Source organism: Antechinus flavipes, chromosome 3 (assembly GCF_016432865.1).
Source record: "Antechinus flavipes isolate AdamAnt ecotype Samford, QLD, Australia chromosome 3, AdamAnt_v2, whole genome shotgun sequence".
In the NCBI taxonomy this organism is placed as follows: Eukaryota; Metazoa; Chordata; class Mammalia; order Dasyuromorphia; family Dasyuridae; genus Antechinus; species Antechinus flavipes.
The window spans coordinates 455,037,819-455,061,880 of NC_067400.1; the positions used below are offsets into that span (position 1 = coordinate 455,037,819).

At 32.4% G+C, this 24,062-nt stretch overlaps 1 protein-coding gene across 1 annotated transcript in view; it reads left to right on the top strand.

The window, feature by feature from the left end:
* The window catches only part of UBL3 (ubiquitin like 3), a 78,723-nt gene that overhangs the window by 38,883 nt on the left and 15,778 nt on the right, over positions 1-24,062 (top strand). The gene's annotated exons all lie outside the window — the stretch shown is intronic.

Here is a 24,062-nt window from a genome sequence, read left to right on the forward strand (position 1 = left end):
TGTCACGATATGAAGAGCTTATGACTTAAGTGTGGAAGCACTTATTACCAGAGGGTTGGTCAGCAAGGTATTTAATTTTTTTTTTCATCAATAACTTTGAATGTTTTGTGATTCTCTTTAGTAGCGGGAATGTCCATACATTTGAATTCCCAGATCTTTCTAAGTCTCAAATTAAAAGTACACCTAAATGTCCTGAAGTTTCTAAATATGTTTTTTTCTATGTCATGGTTAAAACCCATCAATAAGCAGGTCTGGTATAACCATTAGGGCTTCTGTGGAACTCAGGTCATAATCATGATGCTAAGTTTTAAGAACCTTCAAAGAGAAAAGTTCATAGCATCCTAGATTTAGAACTGGAAGAGACTTTCAAGATTTTATAGACTAATCCTTCTTACTTTGCAGATTAAAAAGTTAAGTATAGGTAATAAGAAACAGCCACTCTTTTATCCAAGGCAGCGATATTTAAATTTATTTTATTATGTCCACACTATAGGAGAATTGTTAGTATGTATATATTTTATATGTAAATATATATACATATACTCAGTATGGACATTATAAAATAACAAAAGAAAATTTTAAATAAGAGGTTAAATGATGTTTTAAAATAAATTTAAATTCAAAATAATTTTTGTGAATGGATCCAAAAGCCTTTTTTTCTCATTAGAAATTAATACATTTTGCAGTATTGATTAACTAATTTTTTTTTTAATTTTGATTTTTTAAAATCTTGGTTTAAAAATTTTTGATACAGCAACTTGTATGTTTGGTTTTAAATTGTTTATTTTATAACTTGGTTTTAATTTAATGCTTATCATAACTGATAACTATACTTGATGATTATGGCAATAATATATACATAGGATGAGGCTTTTCATTAAGATAGTTCATAGAAATCCATTATTTCAAATAATATTCTTTAATTTTTAATGGGGTTAGGATGTCTAACTTGGTCAGTAAATCAATCAGTCAGTGTTTAAGGATTTACTGGGTAATAGGCACCAGTGCTAAATACTGGTGATATAAAAGCAAAAGTAACGTAGTTCATGACCTCAACAAACTTTTATCCTAATGGTAGAGATAATTAGATGCATTATATAGAATCTGTATAAAATAGAACACTAGGTACTTTGGAGGGAAGAGAGTGCCCTTGAAGATGGTAGAACCAGTAAAGTTCATGAAAAAGGTGATGCTTTTAGCTAAATCATGAATTTATCAGGAAATCCAAGAGGTAGAGGTAATAAAGGAATATATTCCAGGCGTAAGGAATATATTCCAGGCGTAAGGAATAACCATTGAAGGGTATAGATAGAAAGGAGGATGAAGAGCAGGAAGCATTTTTAAAATTCTTCCCACATGCTAGGCACTATGCTAAATACTTTACAAATATTATTTCATTTTATTTTAACAACCTTGTGAGGCAGGTACTTATCTTGATTTTACAGTTGAAGAAACGGATGCAGACAAATTAAGTGACTTTCCCTGGGTCACACAACTAGTAAGTGACAGCATGCAAAAAACAAGAAGCCCATCAATTATTCCCCAGACAGAACTTAAAAGAAGGGGAGAGTAAAGTGTAGACTGGAAAAGGAGGAAGGAAACAAGCTTTAAATATCAAACAAAAAGTTAATTTTAAGTTTTTGAGAAAATAGTGAGCCACTGGAGCTTATTGCATAGGGATAGTGATGGGATCAGAACTAGGTTTTGACAAAATCACTTTGGCAGTTCTGTGGAATATGGATTGGAGTGGGGAGGAACAGGAACTAGGGAGATTTAGAACAAGACTTCTCTCAGCAAACATTTCAATCACGCTGGTATTTTGTAATAACTTCTTCCTTGGTTTCTCCAACTCTTGTATTTCTCATGTCCAATTTTTCTTCCATAAAACAGCCAAGATGATATTTCTAAAGTAAAAGTTTGATCTCGTCTCTTCAATTTACTTACCTCAATTGCACGAGGGTGATAATAATAATGGTTTTTTAGCATGAATAGCTTCAAAAGTTGTAAGCTAGATGAATCTAAATGAGAGTATACATTTTAAATGTAAAGTTTTTCAGAGTTTGTAGAAAAAATCATACATATACATATAACTGAACCTATAGAATGGTTTATAACAGATGTCTGATTATTAGATGTATGTTTGCAGTTTAAAAAAAAAAAGACAATATAAATTAAGACTCCTAGCAGCTACAAATATAAAGATTATTTCAAAAAATGAAGTGCAGTGTTTTCAAAAGAAATCTTTTTTTTTTTTTTGCAATTCTGCTTTTACCATATTTTTAAAGGTATGTATGTATACAGCATAACATTTAACAACTAGGTGTGTAGTGTATAAGACATTTGGTCCTGGAATCAGGAAGATTCAGTTCAAATCAAGTCTCAAGGCACGTATAAACTGTGTGACCTTGGACAAGTCACTTAATTGTTTGCCTCAGTTTCCCCAACTGTAATGTGAAAATGAACTTTTGCCAACAAATCCCCAAATAGGGTCACCAAGAGTAGGACATAACTGAAATGACTGAACAAGAACAACAACAAATGAAAGCATAACATTTAATAATTACCATAATTACATTTGGAAAGGCGTCTAAAGGAAAAAGAAAGTCAATGATAAAATTTTCCACATGAATTACAAATTCAGGTTATATTAATTTAGAAGGAAAAATGAAGAGACAGTAGAAAGAATACTCAAATTCAGAGTCAATGGGACCTGCATTTGAATTCTTGCTCCATTCTTTTATACATGCATAATAACCCCAGGAACATAAGGATCTGTTGTTTTAAATGTTTGATCATACTGTGATATGTCATTGGGAAGGCCCTTGAGGCAGTTGGAATCAATCCAGTGCTCACTCAGGTTTTCTAGAGAATGCCTCCCTCCCCCGTTCCTAAGGAAATCTGTGACAGCTGTCATCCAAACAAGGGGTTTTCTTACCGTATCCCACAGTATGGGCCAGGGACAGTGCCAGGTGCTGGGAATACAGAGAAAGGTGAAAGAGAGACCCTGCTCTTAAGGAGTTCACTGTCTAATAGGGGAAGACAACACATTGACAACTGCACAAACAAGTTATACTCAGGATAATTTGGAAATAATCAACAGGGAAAATGATTAAAATAAAAAATCATTGAGAAAGGCTTCCTTTAACATAGGGACTTTTAGCTGGAACTTGAGAGAAGCCATGGAAGAAGCCAGGATGTGGAGGTGAGGAGGAACTTCCAGATGTGGGGCGGGGGGGGGGGGGGAGGCAAGAAGAGGGGAGGTTAAGGGGAAAGAGAGGGGGAAGGACAGCTAGTGAAAGTACCTGGAGTCCTGAGTTGGATTGTTTTGTTTAAGGAGGCCAGTGTTTGGATCATGTAGTTTAAGGTATCAGAATACTGGAAAGGTGGTGGTAGGAAGGAGAGGTAAAATAGAAGGCTGGGCACATGGAAGTGGGGAACAGGTTACTTACAGCTTTTATATTTGAATATGGAAAGGAGAGGGAGTCACTGGAGATTACTGAGTGACTTGGGTACACCTCCACTTTAAAAGGCAGATCACTTTAGCAATTGAGTGGAGGATTGGAGGGAAGAAAGACTTGTGTCCTTGCCCAATGGTGCCATCTAGTGGCTACCACAAGGTGTCTGAGTGGTTATTTCTTTCCTGCTCCCTCTCTTCTCCCTCACTTACTATTTCTCTCTTTCCCCTCCTCTCCCCCCCCCCCCCCCCCCATTGTGGGATGGTGCTCACAGTACTTCATTTTCTTTGTGAGTCTTCTGAAATTTGATTTCATCTTTAGGTAATCCCTTGCTTACACATTCTTGCCTACTCGTTAACCTTTTCCCCCCTTTCCTAATTGTTTCCTAGAAGCTAAAAAACAAAAAAGCTCCTCCCAATTTTCCCCCATTCCATTCATGAGTCTCCATTCCCATTAAAAATCTTGATTGTTATCTTGATTGATAGCCAAAGGATATTATTAATAATAAGTTTCTATTAAAGGAAAGGAAAATAGTAATTTTAATGAAAAAAGACTCTTAAGAATGCTTGGAAGTCCAAAACACATTCCTCTTTCCTTGTTATATAAGATAAATTTAAAGGTTGGCCTTATTAGATTTTATTTTGTTCATTTACTTTATTACAACAGTATTTTCTGTTGTTTTTCATATATTTGAACATACATTTTAGAAAAATGAGATGTTAAGTTCTGCCTTGGTTTCCTCATCCAGAAATCTATAAAGAATATTTTAAAATACACACACACACACAACATATATATATTACAAAATTGTTTTATAACATTAGATGTGATTCTTTAGTTTTGCTCTTACCATTTATTTATTTGCTGAGGCACAGAGGATTACTTGGCTTGCCCAGAGTCACACAGCTAGGAAGTGTGAAGTGTCTGAGGCCAAATTTGAACTCAGATCCTCCTGATTTCAGGGTTGGTGCTCTATCCACTGCACCACCTAGCTGCCCCTACTCATTACATTTATATGACAGTATTATGAAAATCACCATAATAAATGGTAGAAACCAATTCTGTCATTGTTTCATACAAAACTCATATATTCAGAGACATAAAAGAATACTATTTTAATCCAGACTTTGAAATATTACAAGCAGACTGATTTGTTTCCCTTTGGAAAAAGTACTCTAGTCTTTCTCATATTCTCTTAATTGATTTGTCTAGCTCATCAGTTAAGTTCTTATTACAGATAACTATTTAGAATTTTTTTTTTTTTTTAACCTTTACTGCTTCTGGGATAGAAGTTGCTTACTATTCCTTCTAGATTTTGACTTCTCTGAACTTCATAAGTTACTTTAAAATGAAGATATTCAAATAGAATGACTGCCAAATTCATTAATATATGATAGTTAATTTATGATTTAAAATGGTTTTGAAAGATTATACATAATCCATTGTGCTCTACCTTTTTAATTTGGGGAAGTCATTATATGTGAACACACTGGTGAAAAGAGAAGTGCGTGACATAAGAGTCCTGGCTTGGCAGTGAAAAAGACCTGTTGTCAAATTCCTCCACTGTTAAATTTACCAGCTTTGTAAATTTAGGCAAAAAACCTCTCCAGTTGTCTTTCTCACATGGAAAACAAGTGTAATAATATCAATAGTTCTTACTTTGTAGGGTTGTTGGGAAAGTCTTAGGAGATGCAAACTTAAAAGTGCTATAAATGTCAGCTCTGACTAAACATTTGTACTAAACACCTTTTGGTTTCAGTTTTGTTTCTCTGACAAGGAAATATTCAGCTTTTTCAAAGTGCTTTGCATATAGGAAATACTTAATAATTTAATTACTGAATCAAAATAATTACATTATGAATTATCTCTTTTTTCTATTTGGATTCTCCTTTCTTATCCAATAAAGGCTATTCTATTTAATTTTTTTTATTATTATTTTTCGTTTTCTAAATTATACCTTTGTATTGCTTAGCTCTACTCTGTCTTTGCCTTCTAACATAGCTACTGGCAATCCTCATGCTAAATTGTTTCATTGATGCTATATGAAAGCATCCTATTTTTTTCAAAGGCTATTATAAAAAGTAATATATTGTAGGATGCTTTCATCTCTAATGATTAGCATCTACATAGAATAATGTAGGTTAACAAAGCTGTGATGATATCCTTAATTCAGAGAATATGTTTCGGTACAGGATTTTGTCATTACTACTGATGTTTTATAATAGAAAAGCTAGACAGAAGTGTATATCTTATTCACCTAGTTCTTTCTTGATATATATTTCTTTTTAGTTTTTATAATTTGTCACATTCATTCCATATATACTAATAGATTACTTATTAAAACTCATCAACTTTATCTGTGAAGAAATTAATCAAACACAATTTTATTTATATTCATTAGTATTCAAAATGGATTAATTTACAAATAATGCCAATATTTAAAAAGATGATGTCACAGCTTTCTGTGGCACCATTAAGTGACAGTGTCTTCTAGTTTTAGCTTGATGCAAAACGTCTCTTTACAGCTGAATAGATAAATATGGGAACTTTGAAACAATTGTTTTCTTGATAGAGAGATAGAATGTACTCTTCTTAACTAGGAGATCTTTCTATCATCTTTGCACAATGAATTATCTGACAAACACTGGAAATAATAGGATGGTTTTAAACTCTATTCTCTTTCTCTCTTCTTTAAGGCAGCTGTTTGTCATAATCAGGGTGGTATGCCTTATTCCTTTATAGCATGGCATTTGTAATAAATACAATAATTTGTAGAATTGCATTTTTGTAGCATTATCTAAAAACTATTTCTTTTCAGCATTTTCTAAGTAACTATCAGAAAATCATTTTTCATTCTGCACTTGAAGTATGTTAATATTTGTACACAAAGGCAGAACATAACAAATTTTTTAGAAATATTGTCCACATAATGAATAAGTAAGTTTGCCACAAAAATTATCCTTGAATAAACAGACTGGCTTGCCTACTGAGCTCAATCTCCTCTCAGAGAATACCTTTGGCAATTTGAAACCTGTAGGCTGAATTCAACTGAGGTATACTGGAGAGAGAGCTCTCTTTGGAGTAAGGAATATTGGGATTTAAATCTTGTGTTTGAGCTACTAGGACTTCTTTAACTTTTTCCACTCATAATCCCTTTTTGCCTAAGAAAGATTTACACAATCCTGGGCATATAGACATACAAATCAAACAGTCATTCATAATAGATCATAATATTGCAATTCTCACATTTAGTTATTTTGCAACTCATTGTTTAAAAATGAGCTTATCTAGCTGTGTAATCAGGCAGCTAGTTGTCGCGTTGGATAGAGTGTCTGGCCTGCAGTCTTCCAGATCTAGTTTGACACTTAACTAGCTGTGTGGCTCTGGTAAGTCATTTAACCCTGTTTGCCTCAGTTTCCTCATCTATAAATGAACCCGAGAAGGAAATACAAAGCACTCCAGTGCTTTTTAAATCAGATTTTAAAAATGAAAGAATTACTCTTATTTGCAATTTCTCGTTGCCCTATAAAAAAAGAGAAAAGAATAGTTAACATTTACATGGAGATTTAAAGTTTGCCAGTTTATTTACAAATATTATTTTATATTGGCTTCATGGAGACTGTAATATTTGAGCTAGATTTTAAAGAAGAATTAGGCTTTCAGCAATCAGAGATGCAAGGGCAGGGGTATTTCCTAGAAACGGAAGAGTTTAATTAAAGGAGTCAAGGCAATACTAACAAAAATATAACTGTAGCTTAGGGGGCACTGAGTAATTGTATTTAACTCAAGCATAAAGGATAGGAGAAGAAAAAATGTGAATCATTCTGGCCACATAGAGTAGAATAAGAATGCAAAAGGTCTCAACTATCATGTTGTCCTGTTTATCTCATACACAACAGGAAACCTTTATAAGTGGAGACATAGGTATATGTGTCCCAGGAAGAGCAAATAATTAATTGGAAGAAACTTAATATTTGTGAAGAAGCTATTATAATGACAATGATTTCTGTTGATTTCTCTAATTACACAAACTTTTATCATATTGCTCTTTCTATTACAAAAATATGATGCATCCTTCTACAATTCAAAAATCCTTCAAAGGCTTCCCATTGTTTACCAAGTAAAGCTCAATGAGGTGGTGAAAGTGCAAATAGCAAAAAAGTATTAGTGTTCTTTAGAGATAGTTGGTGTTTCAGTGAATAGAACTGTGGCTTTGGAGTCAAAAAGAATTAATTGCAAATTTAGCTTTGGTCATTAGCTGTGTGACTCTGGAAAAGTGATTTAATCTCTCTTTGGGAAAAGACCTACATGTGTGGCAAGGAAGTAGAAACTGAGTGGATGCCCATTAGTTAGGGAATGGCTGAATAAGTTGTGGTATAAGAAGAGAATGGAATATTCTTGTTCTATAAGAAATGATCAGGAAGATGATTTCAGAAAAGCCTTGAAAAATTTATATAAATTGATATTGAGAGAAGTGAGCAGAACCAGGATAACATTGTACATAGTAACAATAAAATTATGTGATGATCAGCTGTGATAGTAGAAGTGGCTCCTTTCAGCTGTGAAATTATTCAAGGCAATTCCAATATTCTTAGGATGGATAGTGCCATATGCATCCAGACAGAAAACTATGGAAATTGAATGTGGATCAAAAGCATAGTATTTTCACCCTTTTGGGGGAGGAGGAAAGTGGTGTTGTTTGCTTTTTTCCTCATTTTTTTTCTTTCAGATTTGATTTTTCTTGCATAGCTTAACAAATGTGGAAATATGTTTAGAAAAATAGAACATGTTTAACCTGATTGCTTGCAGGCTTGGGGAGGGGATGAAAAAGGAGAGAGAAAAATTTGGAACACAAGGTTTTGCACCAGTGAATGTTGAAAACTAATTTAGCATGTGTTTGGAAAAATAAAATACCATTGAAAAATATTTTTAAAATATTTTATCCTTACAACAAACTTAGACGGCAAGTACTATTATTTTCATTTTACAGATGAGGACACAGGTTGAGAAATACTTTACAATAGTATCTTAGGCCAGATTTTATGCTGGATTTACTATACCACCTGACTGATGTAATTAGATTAGTTTTTATGACTTGTTCTTGATTAATCTAGGAATCATACTTTCCTAAATGTCCACAAGTTTCCATACTAAAATTTTAAGCCTTATGTGACTCCTCCTTAATGCTAGTGTACAGTTTTTGCATATTGTCTATTATATTAGATTGTGAGCTTCTTAAGAGCAGGGCTTGTTCCTGACTTTGTCTCTCCATTTCTTAATACAGTACCCGCATTATAATAGGCATCTAATAAAATCTTATTAACTTAACTTCCCCAGAGAATAACTGTAAGTTATGAATCAGTATTCTTCATTATTCAACTTTTTCCTTAAATCAAGACATTTGTCCGCATCAGTATCTTAATCAGGGTCAATGCACTTGGATAGAAAAAAATTTTTTACATGTTTTCAATAGAAATTATTTCCTTTGTAGGCCTATGTTTTTATTTTATGTTTTTTAAAATACTGTGCTGAGAAATAATTCACAAGCTTCCCTAGATTGCCATAGGTTTCATGACTCATAACAAAAAGATTAAGAACCCATGTCTTGGTTTCATTCTTTATAATTTCAGAAAAATTTTCAGTGATTTTGTGATATCTGTAAATTATTTTAATATGTTAAAATATTTTAATATGTTTAACATATGTTAATATGTTTAATATGTAGGCCTACAGATTTGAACTGATTTAAGGCTACTAATGTGCTATTTAAATAGGAGGTTATAGATTTCCCTGTACATGTTTTAGCTTTTTAACTTGCATTATTATTATTATATTTTTTCAGTATGTTTTTTGAACAAAATAGTCTCATTCATTGTCCATTTTTACAGTGACCTGTCAGCCAAAGTTTGCATTTTCCTCATTGCTTTAAAATTCTAAGCTTATTTTCTTGTTCATATTCTGTACTTGGTATATAAAATTCATAATTAATAAATAATGGTATGACAAGTATAACAACCTCTGGGTCTGGACTTTGAAGACCTGAGTTCAAAATAGATCCATAAAACTTAGATCTTGTAATGTTGAACAACTAAGCTACTCTTCCTATTTCTGTCATGGTTTTCTCAACTGTCATGGTTTTCTCAATTGAAAATAAGGGATTTGGACTAAGTGATGAGTTGAGGTCCCTTCTAGGTCTCTATAATCTTGTGATTTTATTGTTATAAAGAAGTATTGTATATCATTTGTTAAACACACATGGGTGCAAAAAACAAAATCAATCACCGCTTTGTTCTTAAATTTCATCAAACAGTAATTGACTCCATTTCTTTTTTTTTATGTTAAACACATATAGTTCTATACATATTTCCACATTTATCATGCTATATAAAAAAAATCAGATTTAAAAAAGGAAAGAAAAAATGAGCAAGGAAAAAAAAAAAGCAAGCAAACAGGTGAAAATGCTATGTTGTGATACACAGTCAGTTCCCACAGTCCTCTCTCTGGATGCGAATGGTTCTCTCCATCACAAGTCTGTTGGAATTGGCCTGAATCACCTCACTGTTGAAAAGGATCGCGTCCATCAGAGTTGATCATCACATAATCTTGTTGCTGCTGTTTGACTACATTTCTTCATATACCACAATTTACTCAACCATTCTCCAATTGATGGGCATCCATTCATTTTCCAGTTACTAGCCACTACAAATAGGGCTGCCACAAACATTTTGGCACATACAGGTCCCTTTCCCTTCTTTAGTATCTCTTTGGGGTATAAGCCCAGTAGAAACACTGCTGGATCAAAGGGTATGCACAGTTTGATAACTTTTTGAGCATAGTTCCAAATTGCTCTCTGGCTGGATGTGTTCATAATTCCACCAACAATGTATCAGTGTCCCAGTTTTCCCACATCCCCTTCAACATTCAGCATTTTCTTTCCCTGTCATTCTAGCCAGTCTGACAGGTGTGTAGTGGTATCTCAGAGTTGTCTTAATTTGCATTTCTCTGATTAATAATGACTTGGAGCATCTTTTCATATAGCTAGAAATAGTTTCAGTTTCTTCATCTGAGAATTATCTGTTCATATCCTTTGACCATTTATCAATTGGAGAATGGCTTGATTTCTTATAAATTAGAGTCAATTCTCTATATATTTTGGAAATGAGGCCTTTATCAGAACCTTGACTATAAAAATGTTTTCCCAGTTTATTGTTTCCCTTCTAATCTTGTCTGCATTAGTTTTGTTTGTACAAAAAATTTTCAATTTGATATAATCAAAATTTTCTATTTTTGTAGTCAATAGTGATCTTTAGTTCTTCTTTGGTCATAAGTTCTTCCTCTTCCACAGGTCTGAGAGGTAAACTATACTGTGCTTTTTCCAATTTATTTATAATCTCATTCTTTATGCCTGGGTCATGAACCCATTTTGACCTTATCTTGGTGTACGGTGTTAAGTGTGGGTCAATGCCTAGTTTCTGCCATACTAATTTCCAATTTTCCCAGCAATTTTTGTCAAATAATACATTCTTATCCCAAAAACTAGGGTCTTTGGGTTTGTCAAACACCAGATTATTAAAGTTATTGGCTGTTTTTTTAAACTACATTTCTTAACCTGCAACCATTTTGGTTTCCAACCTATCACTTGACTAAATCTGGCATAGTAAAATAAAGTGGAAGACCTGGGGTGAACTAGTAGAGGTCCAGTGTTATCATAACAGAATTTCTCAATCTTCTTATCTTTAAATCTCTAGGCTCCAAACTTTTTTTACCTCATCAATAAAAATTTGGGACATTCATTATGTATCCTCAAATGGGTATATTTCTTTATAGATTAAACATTTGCTACAATGATAATAATTATGTACATTATAAGATTCTTAAAAATAGAAATTAAGAGGAATGAAATACTATTTGATCCCTAAAGTCAATAGTGAATTACTCTGTAGTAAAACCATGGCATCATCAAACCAGCATTCTAGTAAGATCATTATGAAAACTATGGGGATAGATCTGAGACAGGGAAATCAGTTAGGAGGGTACTGTACCTTGAAAGTTAGGAGGGGCATTTAGGTGGTACAATTGATAGAGCATCAGCCCTGAAGTCAGGAGGACCTGAGTTCAAATCTGGTCTCAGACACTTAACACTACCTAACTGTGTGATCCTGGGCAAGTCACTTAAGCCCAGTTGCCTCAGGAGGGGAAAAAAGAAAAGAAATTTGTTGGAAATTAGGAAAAATGAGGAGTCAAAGTTGATATGGAAGATATAAGAAACTGGGTTAATAGAAAGATGGTGGTACTTTGCATAGTAATAGATAAATTGGAAGATACCTGGGTTTGGATGGAAGCTAATAAAATGATTATCTACAATCCTGGTCACAATTCATCATACTAACTTTCTCCCCATGTGACTTGTGTCTCATTTAGAATGGAAAAGAGGGAGTCAGGCCTAACACTCACAGGTCACTGCCTCCAAATGTTCTTTGTGGGATGATCTAGAGTTAAAAGTGTAGGGAAAGCATTTTCTTATTGGGATCTCTGCACATTAGTTTAGCTTTTAACTACCCTTGAATGGCCTGTGACAGTTTTAGAGATTAAAAGCTGAAGGAAGGAATATTGGTGTAGATATGGTTGTATATGTGATAATTAGTTGTATGGGAAGGAAGGAAATAAGTTATATCTTCTCTTTCTGTGATTGACCACATACCCCTTTGTGCTGGGCCTTAGGCTTAGTAGGGTGGCTTTTTGAACTTCAGTGGAAACTACTGTTCTATATTAAAAAATTGGCTATATCTTCTTCAGTAAGAGTTAACTAAAGCTAAATAATTCTTCTTTTAAAGGAGAGAAGGTTGACCATGTCCTATAATATAATATACTGTGTAGGAAAAAAAAAAATATATATATATATATATATATATATTTCTGAGTTTAGAATAATTACATTAATAATACTTGAATAATGGAAACTTTAAATGTGTAGTGATTCAGATCATTTCAATTGATGTTTGCCTTTTTTCTCATTAACTTCTTTATGCTTTTCTCCTTTTCAAGTACATTAGTTATAATTGGAAATAGTAGTTTTTTGAAAAGTTGAGTAATATCTACAAATGTGGTATGGTGTCATTTTCTGGAGGTGTTTAATAATGTTATCTATGCAAGATAGATTTAAAAGACCTTTTAAAGATATGAACATTGTTTCTTTTTGGAATGTTGGAAGATTGCCTCTAGAAAGATAAATGCCCTCTGAAATCATGTTCTTTTAAATCACTGATTCTTTTTTATTCCCCCCCAAACACAATGTATTAAAAATAATTTATTAAAGAGGGACTGTCCACTATCATAGGACTTAAAACTTTTTCTACTCGCAATCCCTTTTCACCCAAGAACTTTTTATGTGACCCGTGGTAGATAGGTATATTAGTCAAACATTTCTTATATAATTTTGCAATCTCCACATTAATTTACAGGTGTGAGCCACATTTTTAAAAGCTTTGCAATAGTAGGAATATGGAAATATTTGCATTAAATATCACCAATAAAAATCTGATATCTAGGATAAATAAAAAATTGACACATGAGATTGAATTTACCAATAGATAAATGGTAAAAGGAAACAGTTTTCAATAGGAGACTTTCAAACTACAAATGACTATATAGAAATGTGCTCTAAATCACTCATAATGAAAGAAATATACATTAAAATTTCCTTGAGATCATAAAACTTTTAATAGGTTTTAATTCATATACCCTGCAAATAGCCAAAAATTGACAGAAAGATTGACAGAAAGATTAGAAAATTTGGAAAGGATTCTGGGAAGAGACACACTAATCATTGTGTCTAACCAGTCTGGAAAATAATTTGGGATTACCAAAAAAATGACTTAAGTTAATTATACTCTTTGACCAAGCCATTCTATTTCTGGGCATTTTCTCTAAGGAGGTTATTAAAAAAAAAAAAAGTTCATAACATACACATATATAACAGATATCAAAAAATGTTTGAGCAGTACTTCTAATAGTAGTATAGGCCTGAAAACAAACATGGGTTAGCATGGATTTCAGAAGGTTTAAACCCAATCTGATCATAATTTATAATCTTTCTTATGTAGTGCTAATATTTCATTAATCTTTTATGACAGTGGTATTGGTCTGTAGTTTTATTTGTCTGCTTTGTCTTTGTCAAAACCATAGTTGTGTCATAGAAAGACGGGATGAATGGCTTATTTTCCTATATAAAAAACGCAGGTAGTTGGCACAACAGATGGAGCCTTGGACCAGTCAGGAAGACCTGAATTCAAATCTAGCCTCAGACACATCCTAGCTCTATGTCTCTGGACAAGTCACTTTACTTATGTCTTCTCCATTTTCCTCATCTGTAAAATCAGAATAATAAGAGAATCTGTCCTTCAAGATTAGTGTGAAGATAAAATAAGATAATATTTGTAAAATACTTTGATTTGATTACATAATCATTATATAAATACTTATTAATTTAAACGTTATTAATTTTCCTTATAAGTTTGTGAGGAAAGAATGAAGTTTTAATCATAAAATACTTTGCAAACTTCAAGGTGCTATATGAATGCTAGTAATTGTTATTGTTGTTGTTATTATTGTTTATTTGGTATTGGAAATGATTATTTTTTGAATGTTTAAAAGAATTCATTTGTAAACTCCATCTGCTCTTAGAAATTTTCCCCCCTTTGGAAGTTCATTTATAGCATTGTAACATCAATTAATCAGTAAGCATTTATTAAATACCTTCTGATATTTACTGGAACACTGGAAAAAAGACAAAAGTGATACAGTACCTTTCCTCAAACATCTTGTTCTCAATCAGAGAAGACAACATTTAAATGTAAAGTATACATAAAAATAGATAAATATAAAAGAATTTTGGTAGTTGGAAGATGGGGTAATACCACTTTACCATAAAATATTCCCTACAATAGAGAAAAGAATCTTAGCTCAGAGTAATTCTTATACTATTCTATATTTTACATTCAGGTTAACATCTTAGGTATTATTTTTGGTTGTCTGTTTATTAGTCTTCAGGCAGAAGTGTATTTATTACCTCTTGCTAAATGAAGTAGTGGTATCTCAAAGGTAGTTTTAATGTAGTTTAAATTTTGAAGGATTTTTTTCAAGAATATCTTATGACTTAATTTTTAGTGTTTGCCATTTTGCTATCATAAAAATTTGTAAGAATGTATTTTTAGAAGAAAAAAGTATTTTAAAATTGTTCAACTTGATTCTCTGAATTCAGAGGCCCATATGACATGAAATCTTAGACATCTCACTAATATTGAATTAAGATGGATCTCTTCTTTATTTGAAGTTTGAATCTCCTCTCGCGCCTAGCATAATCCTCTATCCATTGTCATCACTTAATGTTTAATATTGTGGGGGTGGCATCACAATAAAATTACAAAATATTTCTTTATCATCTAAGGCCTAAGGGCACATTTCATTTGCTTATCCACTGAAATGGAAGTTTGTAGGCAACTATACTTTAAAAAGTTTCTCAATGTATTAATTTAAACAGAAGTATATTATAATAAAACACTTTGATATGTATATACTGCAACCTTCTTGATAGACTGATAAGATTTTAACACTGGTACCTTAAAAAATTACTTCAGATGTTAATTCTGTATTTCATTCATGTTCTAAAATTTAGCACAAATTTTACTTTCCTTGCTTTCTATCACACTAATGAATATGAAATTTGAAGTTTCTAAACAATATTGGCTAATTAGTAAAAATAATAAAAGTGATCTCAAGTATTTCTACTTTATTAGAATAATTTCACATCAGAAACAGCTGACAGTTGTTTTTAAAGAAAATTGTAAGATAAAAATTGAAGTATTTTATACCTTTTAGAAAATTAGGGTTAATCTTCTGGATCTTATAAGATATAATATTACACAATAGGTGTATAATATTACACCTATGGCAGTTTCAGTAAGTTTTATTTTATTGATGATGGACATGCTTAGGTGAGATGATGAAGAAAAGAAATTCTGTTAACCTAAAGACAACATCTCAGTCCATCCAAGCACTTTTGATAGCTTATAGTGTGGTAACCTCAATTCTTTTTTTTTTTTTTTTTTAATAGCTTTTTATTTACAGGATATATGCATGGGTAATTTTTCAGCATTGACAATTGTAAAACCTTTTGTTCCAATTTTTCCATTCCTTTCTCCCATCCCTCCCCCAGATGGCAGGTAGACCAATATATGTTAAAGTATATGTTAAAAACAATATATGTATACATGTCCATATAGTTATTTTGCTGCACAAGAAGAATCAGACTTTGAAATAATGTACAATTTACCTGTGAAGGAAATAAAAAATGCAGGTGGACAAAAATAGAGGTATTGGGAATTCTATGTAGTGGTTCACACTCATTTCCCAGAGTTCTTTCGCTGGGTGTAGCTGGTTCTATTCATTACTGCACTATTGGAACTGATTTGATTCATCTCATTGTTGAAGAAAGCCAGGAAACCTCAATTCTTTAATGGCATTATTCATGTCTCACAATTGTGTGCAGCACCCTTTCCAGAAATTTAACCCATTAAATACTTTCTTCACATTTTTCTTATCCTCTTAATGACAAATTTTTAAGGAAGGCTTCCCATCTGAAAGTATACCACAGGGTTTGGTGAACTGTGTAAAACTTTAAAAATAAAAATATTTCTATCAGATAGGTAGTTTAAAACTATTTTGTGTCCTTCTGTGACAACTTCATAAGTAGATATGAAAATTTAGTCAGTCATTCAATATTATTTGTGTTTCAATGAGTTAAACAATGCATACATAAAGAAAATGAAAAAGCAGGGCCTGTTCTCAAGGAGTTACAAGCCACATGAAGTGGGGGAAATAACATATAAGCATCTGTGTATAAATTGTAAGGTAAATGGGCACTAATTTTTTTTTTCTCAATAGCATTTATTTTTCCAATTACATGTACAGATAGTCTTTAGCATTCATTTTTGTAAGATTTTGGGTTCCAGATTTTTTCTCCTTACCTTTCCCCTTCCTAAGACAGCAGGCAATATGTTAAAAGTTATACATGTATAATCATTTTGAACATTTCCGTATTAGTCATGTGAAGGAAAAAGCAGAACAAAAGGGAAAAAACCATGAGGAAAAAAAAAAGCAAACAAAAAAAAAGTGGAAATATTATGTTTTGACCCTCATTCACTATCCATAGTTCTCTCTTTCTGGATGCAGATGGCATTTTCCATCCCAGGTCTATTGGAATTGTTTTGGATAACAATATTGCTAAGAAGAGCTAAGTCTATCATACTTAATTATCACAATATCTTACTGTTACTGTGTCTAAGGTTTTCCTGTTTCTTTTCACTTCACTCAACATTAGTTCATGAAAATCTTTCGAGGCTTTTCTGAAATCAGCCTGCTCATCATTTATTATAGAACAACAATAATATTCTATTACATTCATATACCATAACTTATTCAGTCGTTCTCCAACTAATGGCTGTCCCCTTAATTTCCATTTCCTTGACTAGACACCAAAATTATAAAAGAATGGGAAAGCATCCTCTAGAAAGTGGATTTTTAAGCCGGGACTTGAAGGAGAGAACATGGTCAGAACATGGTCAGAATGAGAAGTTCAAGCGTCTTATGGGAAGAAGCTAGTGTTATTTGTAATGTAGTACTTAAGGGAGAGGAAGGGAGAAAGGCTATAAAAAGACTGGGCAGGTAGAGGAGACTAGGTTACCAAGGAGAGAATTCAGCTGGAGCTGTTTTAAACCGGGAATCATTGTATTAGATTTAGAAGCCATTTTATCTTGATTAACTTCTAGGCCAATAGTACTAGGCCTCATTAAATGTAAATGGCCTAGATGGGTTTAAGTGAAATACCCTAAGTCACATTGGTAGGAAGCAGGTGACATTGTTCTCTGATTCCAAATTCAGCCAAAATTCTGTTTCTTATACCAGACTTTGAAATTTTATGTAGCAGAATGTTCTCATTATTTCAAAAATTCCTAGAGAATAAGGAACATGGTATTCTACACTGTAAGTGTCAAATGCAATACTTTTGAGAGAGGCAGGAACTAGATTAAATTGTAATGATTAATGACTCCTGTCTCTATTTGAGTTTGATACTACTATTCTATATCATTAATGGTCCCTGTAGCCTAAAAAGTAACTATAATTTAAAATCCAGAGGTTGGATCATAAAAATCGGATCCCCTAGGGATCGTACAATGTAGAGGGATCTGTAGTCCACATTTAAAAACAAAAAGTCATCTCAAGTGTGTGGAGCTTTTATTTTTAGACAAGCATGTATATTCAAATGTGTCACATACTGAGTTATAAATAATGTTCTCATGTTTACCCCACTATTAAAGCAGCTGTCTTTTACACAAGCTGAAATTCTCTTTAAAATACTTGAATGTTGAATTTGACTGAGGTCTAAAATAATGAAAATACCTATCATTAAATGGATATTTAAAATAACCAATGCATTATCTCAATCTCAGATTTGGGGAGGGCCTCAGAATCCATCTAGGCCAACCTATAAACTGAAGTTCTGTAATATCACTAAATTTTATCCCTATCTGAATAAGGATTCAGTTTGGAGGGGTGGGGGGTGAGGGTAATAACTAAGTATGATCTATTCAACATAGCATAAACTTATTGGAAAGACTTTCTGATAACAGAATTTATCCAACTCTGAGAAAGTATTTATTAAAATACATTAAAAATGTAGCTGCAACCAATAAGAAGACAACCATCTAGCTGTTACAAAATTTGTATTATAAAAGCATTTGTTCCTTTCAATATTTTTTCCAGGTTAGACTCTAGTAATTTATTGTTTTATTTCATTTTATTTTTGCCATCACATTTCACACACACACACACACACACACACACACACACACACACACACACACAAATCCAGGGTCACACAGCTAGGAAGTGTTAAGTGTCTGAGGTCACATTTGAACTTGGGTCCTCCTGAGTGCTCTATCCACTGTACTGCCTGGGTGTCCCTAAAATTTATTTTTTTGAAATACTACAATAAGTTCAAGTTTGGGCCTAAAATCAAGGCAACCTTTTGAATATAAGCATAACACGAAGACTAGTTTTACTATGGTTTTGAATATAGCAATTCATTCACCTATTCTTTTTCTTCATTTGGAAATTATATTCATTAGCACTAATATACATATATTGTATAGATTGATTCATGTTACTTTCCAAAGAGTACATATAATTGGTTTGAACTCATGAATCCACCTGTCTCCCAGGGGAAAAAAAAAAAAAGAAAATGGGACTCTAGGTTTCTAGTTTGGGATTGAGGTCAAGGCTGAAAGACCAATAGGTATAAATGATTGACAAAACATATGTATGGGTAATTTTTCAACATTGACCCTTGAAAAAACTTTTGTTCCAATTTTTCCCCTCCTTTCCTCCACCCCCTTTCCTAGATGGCAGGTAGTCTCATAGATGTTAATTATGTTAAAGTATATGTTAAATACAATATATGTATACATATTTATATAGTTATCTTGCAACATAAGAAAAATCGGATTTAGAAAGAAGGCAAAAATTACCTAGGAAGAAAAATAAAAATGCAAGCAAACAACAGAAAGAGTGTAAGTCCACACTCATTTCCCAGTGTTCTTTCGCTGGGTGTAGTTGGTTTTGTTCATTACTGATCAATTGAAACTGATTTGGATCCTTTCATTGTTGAAAATAGCCATTTCCATCAGAATTTATCCTTATATAGTATTATTGTTGAAGTGTATAATGAACTTCTGGTTCTGCTCATTTTACTCAGCATCAGTTCATGTAAGTCTCGCCAAGCCTCTCTGTATTCATCCTGCTGGTCATTTCTTACAGAACAATAATGTTCCATAACATTCATATACCACAATTTACTCAGCCATTCTCCAATTGATGGGTATCCATTCAATTTCCAGTTTCTAGTTGCCACAAACATTTCTTTCTGGATGCAGATGTCATTTTCCATCCCAAATCTATTGGAATACGAAAAGAGCTGCCACAAACATTTTTTGTACATACAGGTCCTTTTCCCTTCTTTAATTTCTCTTTGGGATATAAGCCCAATAATGAGCTTAACCTTTTTTTATTAAAAGTGATATAGCACAAGTTGATGTTTTTTTAATTACAATTAAATTGCAAAAAATTCTCAATATTTCTTTGAATTTATGTCTTTATCTGTGATTTTTCTGTGTGAAAGACAAGAAGAATGGCAAAGAACACAGGAATAAAGTGTCTCTATTTTTAAAAGAACTACTCTCTCTATTCTCCAGACACATTTGGAATTGCATTTTTGAGATCAAAGAAACTGAAAGAAATATTGCCTTGACATGTTTCAGGCAGCTGGTACACAATCTGCATTCAGCAAGTTAGGATTTGTGTTATATTTTAAATTGCAGGCTTGAAGTCTGTAGGAAATGCAGACTGAAAAAAATTCTCCCACTTAGCTATTTTCAATTTAATACTCATCAAAATGGTAAGCTCTACTGGAAATTAATTTATTCCCCCTTCCCCAGGACCTATTTCTTATTCTCAAAATAAGTAATTTTTGAAGCTTTTGTAAATTGTTTGATTTTATTGTTTAGCCCAAAGCCATTTTTGATCTCCTGGATTGATATGCCATCTAAATTGCTAGAATTTTATATTGTTAATTAGAAATGGAATAGTGATTTTGAAATGTAGAAAGGGAGGTGTCAAGCTAATAAAGTCAAAAAAATTGATCATGGGTCAGTTTTGTTACCTAAAATGCTAACAATTTTGCACACATAAATCCAGATAGTAAGATAGATTCTGAATGAGGTTGCTTAGTTTGTTGTTGTTTTTTTTTTAAGTGTGGAAGGAAAGTTTGGCAACAAACAAAATTGTTTTCTTTTAGTCAGATTTCTAAAATATCTTTATAATTTTGGTAGCAGTGGAATTTTAAGATGTGGATTATTTTGTAAGGAATAATGTTTTTTAGACTTAGATAATAAAATCAGGAAGCAATAAGATCCGAAAATTTGATGGCAAGTGGGAAAATTGGATATGTATTCCAATCAAATTTCTTTAATTTCTCAAGTATTATTATGAATAGATGACCACATTGATGGGTTCTTTTTTTGTTCTTTATTTAAAATATATAGCCTTCTATTCTGTACATCTCAAGTAGTATGAAGTTTACATGTTAATTATATCTCTTTTCTTTATATCATGTAATATTAGTCAAATTTAAGAAAAACTATACTATAGGCACCTCAGATTCAATATATCCAGTACTAAGATCATCATTCTTTCCTCCCAAAAGCATCTCCCATTTTCATAACTACCCTCTTTATATGATGGGAGCTGTCCTCTGGATCCAGTTTTTCAATACAGAGATCTTAAAATTTTTTGTTCTCAGTCATTCTTCATATCTAACCAGTTGCCAGATACTGTTCTACCTATACAACTTCTCCATCATTGGCCACCCCCCATCTTTTCTCATCACAATCATGCTGGCTTGTTCCCAATTAACTTTTTACTGGACTATCATGAAAACTTTGTAATTGATCTTCCTTCTTCCAATTTTCCTTACTTCCCAGCCATCCTCTACATGTCAATAAAATCCATCTTTCTGTGGTCCCTCCAAACTGGCTTACTTGTGATCCTTCACATACAGTATAACAATTTCCTGTCACTGATTTTCCTACAAGCTATTCCTGTGCTTGGAAAGTAAGTAACCCTTCTCTCTTCTACTTTATAGAATCCTTCATTTCCTTCAATGATTAGTTCCAGCACCACCTTCCTAGCTTAAGATCAACAAAGGCTATATTCTCCCCAGCTTAATTGCTTCCTTCCTTTCCATCCTTCCCTAATTATCTTTTATTTAACTTGTCCATATATATTATTTTTCCCATCAAATATGTTAAGTTCCTTATGGGCAGAAGGACTATTTTATCTTTGTATTTGCATATGTATACCCAGTATTTAGTCCAATATCTGTACTAGCTAATATAGTTGGCTCTAATAAATGCTTGTTTGAGTGAAAATCTTCTCGGGTGTGCTATCCTGGGAATCCTTTTGGATATGGATTTAACTGGATCCCAATGGACTCTTAATTCTGTGAACCACATCACTTAATAGGGAATTGAGAGTATATTTATTACTTCTTCCTTCTTATTGATGTAGCTCAGCTCCTTTTCTGCAACTTAATAGCCTAGTACTTTGAGAGGTTAATTTTACCTAGGACACACTAAAAGTATGCGTCAGAGACAGAATTTGAATCCAGGTTGTGTTATTCTGGGACCTGCTTTCTATTCACTGTTTCAACATTTACTTTCTCATCACTTAATACTCTTAACCAAATATGTATATACATATATACAAACTATATATATATATATAGTTTGTTTGGAATTTTCAGATGGAAATTTAATTCTTTTGTGTTTAATTGCTCTGTTTTGTAAAATATAATGTGATCATTTCATTCTGGTTCACATTTTTCTCAACTGATTTCATGTGCAAAATTTTTATACTGTAAAAGTGTTTCTGTAAATTACTTTATTAAATAATTGATGATACCTATGAAAAAATGATATGATATAAAGTATCAGTTTTTTTCAACTTTAACAACAGATATTAGTAAGATCTTCCTAGAGATTCTCCAACTCTAAACAAGTTTAGAAAATAATGCCCTATACAGAAAGAAACTTTTGCAGATGACTTTCTCTTACAAATAGAATAATTTGAATGAGCTTCTAATATAGACTAATCTTAAACCTTTGAAAAGAACTAACATATATTGTCATAAGTACAAAGTTTGTCTAAAGCCTTAATGTCACAAAGATGCTATTTTTATAAAAATTTAAGAATCTTACATTGAGTTAAAAACATAAAAGCTTAGATAATACCGATGATATAACTCATTTAGCAGTATCTTAATGGGGTAGTTTGTAGTCTGTTCATCAAAAGACTCTTTTAAGTTCAAAATATGTGCATGAGTATGTGTATATATGTGCATAAAAGTAAAGTATGCATCTATAAATAGTGATATTTACAATCAATAAAGAACAATTTTATGGTAAATAGATTTAAAGTATATTCCCATTAGTAGTTGGATTGGTTTTAAGTACCATGGTTTTTGTCATTTGATATGGGAAATAATCAAAACTACGGTATTTATAGAGTTTTTATTGTTGCTGTTGTTTTGCAATCTGATCATTTCTGCAAGGGGAATTCAAAGAAATTCTGTCATACAGAATGTAAAGAACGTTTACTATACTTGGTTCCTGGCTCATATTACTCCTGTACAGTCACACCACTAAGATAATATGTCATCAGATCTCATATATTAAGTGAGATTATAATGTCTATTCTAGACTAGCAAGTCTCTAGGAAAACTACAAATATATGAAAAGTGCTTTTCAGTAAGAATATTTTCATTGTCTTATACTAGAAATTGTGCAGTAGATAGCAGTTTATTCAGTATTCGAACTCAAACCTTTTATAGCACTTTTCCACATTAAATATTAGTGATTTACCTTATTTCTAGATTTCTTTTATATTAATGTTTTTCAATTCAGGGTTTAGTCAAATCCCAGATAGAGCATTTCTCATTCTTTCTCTACAGATCCAGGGAAGAGGAGATGATAATTGGTAAATCAGTTTCATTAAATAAATGTACAGTGAGTTGAAAATATGTGCTAACAGGCTAATTGTACACTATTTCAAAGTCTGACTCTTTTTATACAGCAAAATAACTGTTTGGACATGTATACATATATTGTATTTAACTTATACTTTAACATATTTAACATGTATTGGTCAACCTGCTATCTGGGGGAAAGGAGTAGGGGAAAGGAGGGAAAAAGTTAGAATAAAAGGATTTGCAATCGTCAATGCTGAAAAATTACCTATGCATATTTCTTGTAAATAAAAAACTATAATAAAAAAATGTGCTAAAATAGCGGTCTTTATACCCCATTATTCTCTTCTTCCATCCCTCAGGCTTCCACAGTGAACCTTTCTTGTTTATTACCCCCTCCCCCAAATAATTATACTGTCCATACTGATGAGGAGAAACCAATATATTAATAATTTAATTAGTAAAGTTCTAATTAGTTATTTTTTTTAATTTAAGTAATAAAACTATTCAGACTAAAGATGCTCTTTTAGAATCTATAATTGAATAATTCTTGGAACTTTTTTCAGCTGTGTCCATTTATATTGGTTCATCTCTAAGTTACATCGTATGTGCCTCTTTCTAAAATGTAGTGTCAAGACTGATTGACAAAGTGATCTTAGAGGAGGGAAAGGGACCCACATGTGCAAAAAATGCTTGTGATCATCCTTTTTGTAGTGACAAGGAACTGGAAACTGAATGGATACCCATCATTTGCAAAATGGCTGAATAAGTTATGGTATATGAATGCTATGGAATTGTTCTATAAAAAAATGATCAGCAGGATGATTTTAGAGACACGTGGAGAGACTTACATGAACTGATGCTGAGTGAATGAGCAGAACCAAGAGATCATTATACACAGCAACTCTGAAAGATGTGGCTCTTTTCAGCAATAAGATGACTGATACCAGTTTCAATGATCTTATGAAGAG